Source organism: Emydura macquarii, unplaced genomic scaffold (assembly GCF_026122565.2).
Source record: "Emydura macquarii macquarii isolate MOO-44397 ecotype Brisbane River unplaced genomic scaffold, CSIRO-AGI_Emac_v2 contig_1253, whole genome shotgun sequence".
In the NCBI taxonomy this organism is placed as follows: Eukaryota; Metazoa; Chordata; order Testudines; family Chelidae; genus Emydura; species Emydura macquarii.
Window position 1 is genome coordinate 91,927,139 of NW_027131390.1, and position 12,303 is coordinate 91,939,441.

The 12,303-nt window shown below is 38.1% G+C and overlaps 1 protein-coding gene across 1 annotated transcript in view; it reads left to right on the forward strand.

Annotated features, from left to right (window-relative positions):
• LRP1B (LDL receptor related protein 1B) overlaps positions 1–12,303 on the forward strand; it is a 1,171,881-nt gene that overhangs the window by 515,965 nt on the left and 643,613 nt on the right. The gene's annotated exons all lie outside the window — the stretch shown is intronic.

The following is a 12,303-nucleotide window of genomic DNA, read 5'->3' on the forward strand; positions in this document are numbered from 1 at the left end:
ATGCCTATAGGAACTTCATCCCTCTAACATATCCATCCCTGCCCACCCATTATTACTTAGAAAAGCAAGACATTTTTTTCAGTCTGAGGAATTTACTACTTTAGGCACTGTCTGCCCTTCTGTGTGATCCCACATCTTCCCTCAGATACTAAGGCTACTTTGTATTTTTGAACTTGTTCTTATTTTATTTGGATTTCTAGTGTGTATTTTTAACAATTCTTTATATTTTCACTACAGTGTCCCAATTATCTTGCCAGTGGAGCTGGATTTGACATTTCCTAAACATCTTTTTTGTTCTTGTTATTGCATAAAATGAAAGGAATTAGCTAGGATTCTTGACAAAATTAATTATTTATATTTAACAGTGTCCCCCCTCATCCTCTTGACTCCATCATCAAAGCATAGTCTCTCAATACACTATTTGAGTCTCTCCCAATTCCCTTCTGTGCCTTTTTCCCTTCTGTGCTCCCTAAGCATAGAAAGATTTACCAATCTGCACGCTGCGGGGTCTGCACTGGCACATCTGTTTGCAGAATCAGGGTTGAACCACGGTTGTTAAATGAACACAATGGCTGAAATCCATGAGCAAATCTCTTTTCATAGGCACCGTATTTTCACATCAGTGTATTTTTTCCTGAAACTTTGCATCTAACCATTTGGTCTAATTACTTTAGAATTGACATTTTGCTGGTTATGGAGTATGCTACAAAGATTTGTTCCAACTTTTAGTTTAATCTTGAGTTAGAGAACTATATAGTAGTTTTATTCCCTGCTCCATTGCAGGATAAAAGTAATCCACCTGGTGCTTCTAATCAAGCCAATCTCAAAATACCCTAATCTCCCCTTGGAGTTACCTGCAACTATATCCTACAGGGTACAGGCCTGCTGATGGCTATAATCCACGGCCTCTGGAGAATTAAATTTTGGCACATTTTTTCTCTCTCTCTCTCTCTCATATACACAGTCCTCTTTTTTTCTCCTGATTATGCAGGGTTTACTTGAAATTAATTCAGTTTCATTTAACAACCAGTGAAAAACTCCTGATTCTGCACTTTCATGTGTAAGCCAAATCAAATAAATGGTCATACCTATAGAATTCTTCAAAGAAAAATAGTTTCCCTATCAATAAAAAAGTATTCCCTTAGTTACTCTTACTCTATGTTTTAGCTAATAACAGACCCATCAAGAACAAAGGGCAACACCTGTGAAGTCTTTGTACAGAAAACAAAGAAAAATACTGTCCCTGGTAATGCTTCTTTATCGCAGTCTTGCATGTTATCTGTTTGTGACCTAGTATTATTCATTATCTTTATCAATGATCTGGAAGAAATCATTAAATCAGAGATGGTAAAGTTTACATATGACCCAAATATTGGTGCATTGATAAATAATGATGGATTGCTTGGTGAGGTGGGCTCATTTGAGCAATATGCTTTTTAACAAAGCCCAGACACAAGGTCCCACCCCAGGATTGTCTGTAACTTGAAATCTTTAAATCAAGATTTGAGAACAGTTTGGTGGCAAAAACAATCACCACCAAACTGTGGTCATTTTTCTTTCATTCTTCTACTAAGGCTCATCTTGATTTTTACTTATAAATTCCCTGACCATTTGTATAGACATCTAATTCCTCTCTTTCCAAGCTGAACTGTTCTTTTACAAAACCAATTTAGAAAACTTCATTCATTCTGGACTTTAATCAACTTTGTGTCAATTAGACTAACTGACAGAAAATTTAAAACTTATTTCTGAACATTAATTTATTACTGCAAATATTTCATTAATATAAATAATTGTGAAAACCTTAAGGCCTGATCCAAAGCCTAATGAAGTCAATGGTATTCTTTCTATTGACTTCAATGAACCTTGGATCAGGACCTTAAAAACAATTCCTCCATCTCCTGAAATGCTCTTTAAAAGGCTTTATAAGTGTCCACACTTATAAAGTGTGGTGATAGGAGTCCAGTGCCAGAAGACAACTCAGTCATGCAACACCTTTACAAAATATTTTGATGATTCCAAAAAATATGCAGCTATAAACAAAAGAATAGCTGCCAAATTTCTAGTTTTTTATAGAATCATAGAAATGTAGGGCTGAAAGGCCATCTTGCTAATTCCCCTGTGCTGAGGCAGGATCAAATATCCCTGCACCATTCCTGACAGATGGTTGTTTTCTCCAGAACCTTTTTCCTAGAGAAGAATGACCATAAGAAAAACATCTGATATTTCCAAGACATCTTTGTAGTAAAAATGTGGCACAATCTAACTTCTTTCCAACTTTGGAAAAAAGCACCCACAATTGGGAACTTGTATGCCAAATTTCAGCATAAAGGGAAATTTAACCACTCGGTCAGAATATGATTTAAAAAACAGGTCTTCAGTAGAGATCCTTTGAGTCTTTAACAATAGAGATGCTGCTGGATGGTGGTCTATCATAGGTTTGAGATTTCAAAAGTTTACTTCTGAGTATAGTGCCACTAGCTATCCTATTGATTTTAATGGGATAACTAATATTAGTGAATGTAATACTCCAGTTAGTGTTTGCAGGACTTAGTCAATATGGCTGACTCTTACACATTTTTTTTTAATTTTGGCCCCTGCTGTGGCAGTCTTGCAGTGATGCCAAAATCTCTGGCCATTACACAATCCAGGGGAAGTAAGGTAGAGACAGACATTCCTTTAGTCTACAGTACATTGCACTAAAATGTATACTCCAATATGATGCATTCTAGTCCCAGCTGCTATTAATATTTCTGTGCACTTTACAACCGTTACTATGATCCGAAGCCTAGTACTGCTCCACAGTGAGGCATAAGTATCAGTCACACTCTTGATAGATAACAGAGATCTTGCAAAAGGACCCTGCAGTCAGAGCTGCCAATGGGACCTAGTTCTTTATTATAACAAAAGCCTAATCTCATCTATTATGCCACATAGTCTTTTGGAAGAAATGAAGCAAAATACGTGCTTCTGTTGCCCAGGTTTAATGCACTGTTGGGAAGCTGGGAAATTCCAAGAAGGGATTGTTTGGATTAAAGAAGCCCTGGTATACAGGAAACTGGGAAGTCTTAGAGAAGTGATTGAAATATGAGCCCTGATATAAAGGTGACTGAAGAGCCCAAGAGGCTGGACAAAGGGATTTGTAAAATTCTGACAGGAGGGTCAAAAAATGAATATCTGTTTCATAATAAATGTGAACCAACTAGCAGAAAATGTACATGGAAACATAATACTATGTTGAGGGGAAACTAAGATATCGAGCACTAGGTACAAAAGTGATTGTGTCCACAGGAGTGGGTATTTGGGACATTGATGATGAACTTCAGAGCCTTTTACCTATGGATCACCAGTTTGAATCCTGCCCAGTTTAACGGGCATTAATAATCGTTCCCATCTAATAGTAGTTTGGTAATCCCTATAGCATATGTGTTTGGCAAATCTGAGTTGCATCTCACATGTCACAAACTGTCCTCTATGCTTTGCACTAGAAGATTATAAGCTCTTCAGGGAAGGGACTGGCTCTTACTAAGTGTTGGTACAGGGTATAGTACAATGATGGTCCTGAATCCAGTTTAATGCTCTAATTCGAACCAAAATTGCCATACTATAAATCTGTGAGAATTGGTAACACTGTGATTGTCACATACAGTGGAAATGGGAAGGGTGAGTTCAAAAATCAGATAGACAAACAATATGTGATTTAAGTTTTTAATCTCATGATTTTGGGATCTAATTTATTCATTTTATTATTGATAATACTGGTGGGTTGTTCATAATGTATCATTTCCAGTAGATGGAAATGTTTGCTTATAGAACGCTGGCATTGCACATAACTCCAGTAAGTGTCTGAAACAATGCCTACTGAAGTCAGTGGAAAGATGCCCATTGACTTCAGTGGATTTTGGATTAGCCCCTAAAATACTAAACAACTGAAGGTGCTTTTCAATTTTAATAATCAAGTTTAAAATAATAGTACTACTAATAAAATAATAATTAATAATAAATAAAAACCTCTTCCTTTGTTGTAAGTCAGTTTGAACATAATAAACCTTGTTTTAGGTTATACAGTTTGTGATATCAATGAATGCAGCATTCATTCTGAAATTGAAAAATTCAGTGTAATGGAAATCTTTTCAGTGAAGTAAATCATTTTTGGCAAAGTCAGTTTTAAGCTGTGTAATTTTCTCAGTCGGTTTGGAAACAAAGTGATTTAATGTTTGGAAGTAATTTAATGAGGGGACTGGGGCAGGAGTGCAAGGAGGTTGGGCTCTCCTGTCACTGCTTATAAGCCCTGTATTTTATCAACATGTCACAGAACAGCTGCAGTGTGCTATGATGGGCTACGCAGTCACCATGACAGTTCTTGAGTTGCTGATAAAGTTTGCATATTCTTTGCATGCATAATTACGTAAAATCTCTGTCACACCATATAAGCAAAAATAATGAGCTGATTGAAAAATGCATCAATACCTGTCACTGTATATGGTTCCAGAGACTCTTTTTTCTTTTCTTTTTTTTTTTTTTTTGGTTTGCCTTTTTTCAACTTCTTTTCAGGCCATGCACCAGTCTTTTATCTACATACCTAATTCCTTTATACAAATAAAAAGTCCAGTGCTTTTTCCATTTTAGTTCAGCAATATTCAACATAGATGCATTTTCATTTTGAGAGTCTTTCAGGAAAGCAGCGGCTGCTCCTTGAATCAGTCCAGTTGACAGTATTACCCAGGATTATTTTCAAATGGAAAGAATTGCTGCCTGTAAGGTTAACAGCTGAACTACTTGAGGAAAGATGGACCAAGGGAGATGAAGGCCTAGAGTTTTATAGGTATTTAGGTGTTGCACTGGTCAGTATTGCAACGCTTAATTGACTCTAGTAGCCTAAGGGGTCCATCTACACAGCAGCTGGAGGGTGTGATTCCCAGCTCAGGTAGACATGCACACACTAACTCTGCTCAAGCTAGCACCTAAAAGAAGCAGTGCAGCCCTGGTGGCATGGGCTAGTCACCTGAGTCTGTACCCAAGTGGTTGAGAAGGATTATACTCTGTACTTGGAACAGCTTCAAGAGAAACTTATACTAGTATACCCATAGCCTGGTGGTCAGGGCATGCTCCTGGAAGACATGAGACCTCCATTCCAGTCCCTGCTTCAAATCAGGTGAGCAGGATTTGAAAATATTGCCTGCATCCCAGGAGAGTGCACTAATCCTTGTCCTATGTGGTAGGAAGTGTGTGCATCTCTCCTTTTTTGCAAGAAAGGGCTGATCTGGTTTAGGTGCCTACACATGGTTGTGAATCCCAAGCAGAGATAGATGCCTCTTTCCAGTCCCTCCTTTAGGTACCTAAATGCCTTTATGAATCTGGATCTAAAGCCCCACTCTTTTCCTCTGTGTATCACTCCTAACTAACTTTGATGGCTCCCAACACACCTTGAGGGCTGCTGCAAATCCCATTTTCAAGTGCCTGACCTCCCATGAATTGTATAGGGAGCCTGGCCTCCGAACTCAGGGCCGTGGATTCCATTCAGTGGCAGAGCACCTAAAGATTAGGTATTGCAATGCAGAGCTTGAGTCCCCTTTGTGGATCTAGTCCTAATGCCTAGATCCTTATAAGTATTTAGGCATTGGTTTCAATGGAAGTTAGGCCCAGATCTTGAAAGGTTCCTAAGTGCCTAAGTCACTTTTGAAAAGGAGACTTAGGACCCTAAGTAAGTTAGGAATTGGAGCACTGACAGGAGCAATGCCTAACTACCTTTACAAGTCTTTACAACCTTTACAAGTTTACCTTTACAGTGACCAAACTTCAGTCATTAATATAAATTTTGTAAAAGTCTGTGCGTCTGCTGCAATCCACACTCTATGTTGCCTCCAATCAGCAGACTGCCTTTGTTTTTTCTTATGTCAAAACAAACAAACATGCATGATCAACAATTCTGTTAATCTTTCACCAAACTCCATATATTTTCATAAGTTTTTATAAAGTTTATCATCATAAAAATAAAATTATATAGTTACTCTGGGCAATGTTCAAATATGTTTTCTTTATAAACTGTTACATTTAAGGTGGCCAAAAGTTTCTCAGTCCAAGAAACTACTGCTTCCATCTAGAGAGGCATTGTGTGGTGAGGAATGCACAGCTCCTACAGTACCTAGTTTCAGTGGCTCCTTCATATTTTCAAAGTAATAGAGAACATTAATATTGGGTGTTTCGCTCAGGGGAAGTCCTACCACACAAGTCATTTAACATTAGACTGGACAAAACCCTTACAAATATAGGGCAAGACTATGATCAGCCCCCCTGTGAGTGTGCAAGAAACAGAAATGGTGCAGGTATTCTCCTTTATTCATTACACATCTGTGCAAGGGAGGAGGCACCATGGCTTTCTTTGCTCCGAGGGGATTGAGGGTGGTCTAGTGGTTAGGACATTAGCCTGGGCTGAAGACTACCTGTATGACTTTGACTGAGTAACTTAGTCTCTTATGCCTCAGTTCCCCATTTATAAAATAGGGATAAAGGCAGTTCTTTACCTCACAGGGCTGTTGTGCGGGTAAACACATCAAGGACTATAAGGTGCTACAATGATCTGGGCCACATAAGTACAAGTAGATAGAACTCCACAAGGCTGGTGGCACTAGCCTCCCACAGGTGATCAGAAAGGGGTGCTATGGGAATAGACACTGTACCTTTCAAAAGCAAGGTGCAGAAGCTGCAGTCCCAAGAGTTTTGGTTAAGTATTCTGCCTCTCTGAAACGACAACGGTCATAGAACAATTTATATGGTTTACTGTTGGTTCTATGGTTTAATATTAGGTAGCATTCCATCTATGATAAGTGTATTAACAAATCATTAAGGGTCAGAGCCTGTCACTCTTATTCACATTGAGAAGTACCTTACCAATGGGATTGCTTGTGGAATAAGGTGCATTTCAATGCAAGGATGGCAGAATCAAGCTATAAATAAGATGCATCCAAGAAGTTTGCTTCTGATGGTCTTTCTTCAGAAAAGGGAACAAAAATAACTGGTACATAGGTCTACAACTTCCTCTTGTATTATTATTGTTTTTAATTACTTGCCTTATAGTAGTGATGCTCCAGCTAGGCCTGAATTTTTTGTACAAACATTTGTCTGCCTGGGTGGTCAGACAGACATGTAGTAAAAGACAATCTCTGTTTTATTATCTTAATTTAAGACAAAACAGAACAATTAGATTAAACAAATAATTGGGTAAAAGAGGAGAGAGGGAGAGTGGAGTAACAGTAATATGAGCATGTTTTTATCACAAACTAGCTGTGTTCACAGTTTTTAGGTACAGACAATTTTGTTCATTTTTGTTCAATCCACACTATAATGTAGGGAATCTTGGAGCTAATTGACATTAAATGTATATGTTATCTCACGGTTGTGGGTAGCTGGCATGCATAACACTTCAGTAGAGTCATCAGTTAGTATTAATTGTTCTGTACTTTTGTATGATGATAGCCTTAATTATCTCCAGAAACTTTTTATAATTATATGAAACAATTTGTATTTGTTTTTTGGAGGAAGGGAGAGAGCTATAAAAACATACTATATGGTGTTTTTAATATAAAAAGTTACTATCCTCCTTCTGTAGTAATCCTGAGAGAGAAATTCAATGTCTGTTAAAACACTTAGTATGATTTTGTATTTATAGTGAGTGAAATAACGAGCCAGCTACTTTAACTGATTGACTATACAATGTGTGAATTTATAATCAAGATGATGATTTTTTTTAAATATTCCTGCTACTAATATTAATCAGATTTGATTTAAATTAGAATGACATTTGTTCTCTAATAGATTTCTGATGTATTCTAAACCAATGTTTCAACAAAACACATTTTGTCAAGTGTCAGCAAACTGGGAAAGTGTTGCACTATAGATTTAAATAGATTTGCATTTCTTCTTTAGCCTGATATATTAGAAAGAGAGAGAGAGAGAGAATATAACTCTCATTCTCAGAACTCTTCATTCCTTTTTTTCCTTAATATATTACAGAGACAGTAACTAATGAAAACTCATGAAAACTTCTACATTATGAAAAATACGTAACTTTTTTTTCATTTGGAAATCTCAGAAATGCTGGTCAGTAAAGAGAAATACCAGTTTTTGAGAGTGTTTGTTAAATGAATCTGACACTTCCCATTGGGAGAAGAAACAAAGCTTGATTCCTAATACTAGTGTAGCCACCAGTTTTTGTATTTAATATCAGCCAGTCCATACACTGCGAGGAGCAACAACATTGGCATGCCTGTTTATGAGCTCAATATACAGCCTGTGAAATGAAGGCATACATCTTACATATGCTGATTCAATTGGGTGAATAGAGTGTACTTCAAGTATTGTGAATCAGTGTTGTTTCTTTGGCAATCTCCTCCTGATACAATAAACTCTTAAATGTGAATTCACTCTTGAAAAGCTGACTAAAATAAGTAACTTTTATGTTATCCCTGGAGAAGCATATCTGAGAGGCCTGTGCTCACCTACTATATTAAAATATTCTAACTTTTTTCCCTAAGTCATTTTCCTTAATAACCTTTTTACTACAAAAGTAAATCCATATTTTATTAAAATATTTTATTCATCTTTAAAAGTTTAATTATCTGCTGTTTGGCGTCTTTATGGGAAAACATTTAAATGGCAGTATTATTTTCAAGAAATGAAGACTATTTTTATGAAGTCCATGACACAGAAGGCAGGCAGGCAGTGGGAGGCATAGTTCTGATAAGAAGGTGGACGGCCATACTCTCACCTTTTAGGAAGGGCAATTAGAATAGCCAGCTATTGTAAACTAACACAGCCATGTCACGTTCCTTCTTCTTAAGTCCACACGCTTGATGAGACAGCTATTGATGCTAAATTATGCTGTAATTTTAAGATTAACTGCAGATGACTTAACTGCTTTGAAGTAAATAACCAGTTCTGATTTACTGTCTCAACAGATTTATAAGAAGCCTTTTGAATGTGCAGTTAAGAAAAAGATTGTTATAGCTAGATACCTCTATAAATCTGCCTTTATTGTGCTTAGATGCCAGGCTGCTGGGACCCCATTACAAGTTTACAATCATTTGGCAACACACTCGAAACTCGCTAACGCAGAAATTAGAGATGTGTTGGTTTTCCACTGTTCATACTTATTTCTGACATCAAATTGGCAGCAGAAAATTCACTCTCTACAAAAATATTTAATCCTGAGGATTTAAAAAAAAATCCATCCAGAAGGTCATTACCTCATTTCATTGTGTGGGTGAGTTTCACATTCCTGCACATTCCCATATTATATTGTAGAACACAGCTCATATACAGAGCATCATGGCAAAAGATGGGAAAATGAGACATTAAAAGAAAATTGCACCCATTTCACTCATTCCAGAAGTCAGATATCTTGAATGGTAGACAGCATTTCACAGCATGGGATGGAGTTTAGGGGGAACCTGAGAGGTGAACCTTGTTAGGCTTCCTTGGAATGTTTCCCTCAGGCAGAGGGAAGGAAAGTAGAGGCAGGAAAAGTGACTCCTAAATCCTGCTGATCCCAGGGATCCATGACGAAAGAAAGTTGCAGCCTCACTGTGAAGTGGCCCCTGTGCAGTGATGGCTGAACACCTTCTAGTCATACAGCATCTTTCCTCCCAAGCCCATGCAAATATCTCTCTACAAAGAGGATGGAAATATGAATTGAGCGTTGGAGCAGTATTGACTCATTTGTAGGTATCTTCTTGGATAGTTGCCAGGCTCACACTGTATTTGTTGGATCTGGTCCATTCTGTACTAGCATGCCTCTTACCAATTTGTGGAAACTAATCTCTGCAGATTTGGAAAGGAAGGGCTTCTCCAGAGTTAAAGAAAGTGCGGCGCAGAGCACCTGTTCCTTTACTTTCGTGCCAACCAACCCAGTACACAGATATCTGCTCTCCTATAGTTGTGTTAACAGAAGTAAACATATTGCCTTCTTTGGCCAGATTCTGCTCTTAGTTATACACATGGTAAGCCATGGAAGTGTGCCTTAGGTCAGAGAGTGGAATCTTCACTCATCTTGGTGAGCGTTTATTAGGGATCCCTTTGAAGTCAATGGAACTATGCTTGTCAGTTAATATTCAACATAAGTGTTTTAAAATTGGGCCTTGTGGTTTTACTAAATTGGCCGTGCCATAGGCAGGATAAAAACTCCCGTTTTAATCTAAAGGCTAAACTCAGAATTTTCAAGTCTGTGTGCCTAAAATTAGTTTCCTAATTCCATATTTCGGAACCTAAATATAAAACATGATTTTCAAAGATACTGAGTGCAGATAAATTTCAGCGGGACTAACACGTGTTCACCCCTTCTAAAAAAGTAGGTTGTTTTTATTTAGAAGCCTAAATATAGGCTAGGATCCTAATAAACTCCCAGGTTTGAACGTTTTAGCCTCAAACTCTCCCCTCCCCCGTCCCAAATCAGTTTTTAAAAATAAGTGCCTCTTAGCAGACTGCAGGGTTGAACAGAATACATATTGTGCCTTTAAGATGTATTATAACCCAGTTTGTTGCCATTTAAATTCCCTGTTATTCAGGGAACAAGGCTGCTGCATAATATCACTTAATTTGAGAAACTTAGGGTGAAGGTGCATGGAGCTCTGAAGAATGTTTATTTAAATTCGATTTGTTAGACTTTTCACAACTCTCTACCAATGCAAATTGAAACAAAGTGATGTTCTGAAAAAAGCTGCTTCCTCAAAGAGAATACGTATTTGTGGCTGATTCTTCAGAGGAAAATGGATGGCTACTTCTCATCAGGTTTTTTTATTCTGTTTTTGTTTGTTTGTTTTAAGCAAATTTGACTTAATCATTATTTATGGCATGTTTGTCAGAAACTCAGTATGTACACATACATCTGATTAATCTAAGTAATGCTTTGTAAATGGTGCAGGATCGATAATTATGGCAGATGGTTATTAGGAACGAGGCACAGCATACGCAATGACTATCTAGTCTTTCCCACACCACCATGTTAGCGTGTATCAACTATTAGATAGTTGGTGGGATTGATACTATACATCTTTTAGGTCCAGGAAAAAAGCAGAGGCTCATTTCTTTTAACGAAGATCTGTCTTTTTTTAGTAAGATGCATTTAAAAATCTATCTTGAGATGAGAAATTTGAAGGAGGCAATATAAAGCTACCATCCAAATTGCTTTCTCTTACCCTGCTCCTGAATTAAATTATTTCATCTCTTTGCACACACATACTTTTGTTTCTTTCTGTAAAAACAGATACTAAGACTTCCCAGAACTCACATCACTGTATTGAAAGACTTGCAATAATGTGTGTTTTTCTGGTGGAATCTCAACTTTTGTTGTCAGGTGGGGTGGAGTGTGGTGTGGAAGGAGGGTTGCAGCCCTCACAGTTGTGGAGTAAAGTTTGAAAGAAACAAGAGCACCCTAGAGGCTCAAAAACCAGAAGGCAAGAACCTAGATTTTTTTTTTTTTTTTTTTTTTTTTTTTTAAGAATTTTGTGATTTTTAAGCCATCTCATGACTTTTGGAAGCTTAACTTTTTTGTAAATGTGGGGTTGGCAATACTGCTTGCAGCAGAATTTATTCTTTTCAGATTATTGTAATTAACCTACTGCCTCCTCATTAGTCACTGTTAACCCCCATTACAGAATGCAGTCATGAGAGGGCTCCATAATCCCTCTTGCTCAGGAAAGAGCAGTTCTTCTAGAGGCCAGGGAGACATGTCCCTGGAGGGACTAGAACTGGAAGCTCTGGGAGAGCAGCCTGGGAGCTGGCTGTGGAGAAAAAGCTGGGCACCTTGGGCTCTGGGAGTGAAAAATGAATAGGTGGGCTGGGAAGCAGCTTGTTGCTGGCCAAGGGACCAGCAGTAGTTGTGCCAAGCGGAGACTTGAGAGTAGACTGCAAACAGAGAAACTGTGCAAACAAGAAGGACCAAAGGACTGAAGTCTGGCTAGTGTATGATGGCCTCCTGAAGAGGAGAGGCCTCCAGTAATTATCCCTTGTATTAAGCCTGAGGAGCGCCACCTTCATATCCCTGAACTGGCCTGCCTTTAGATGCTGGATTGGCACCTGTTGTGTGCTGGGTTTCTTGAATTCAATGTGGAACTGTTAAAGCTATCATGCCTGTGGTAGCTGCACTGTTTGTTTCTGGCAGTGCTAGTACAGCAATCCTTTGTAATTCATCAGACTGTGTGTTTTTGGAATCTCACTGAGGGCTGGAGCCTGAAGGGTGCAGTGTTTGCACACTATAGCAGTTGCCTCTGAGTGCATAGTACACCAAAACCAATGCCAACCATCTAG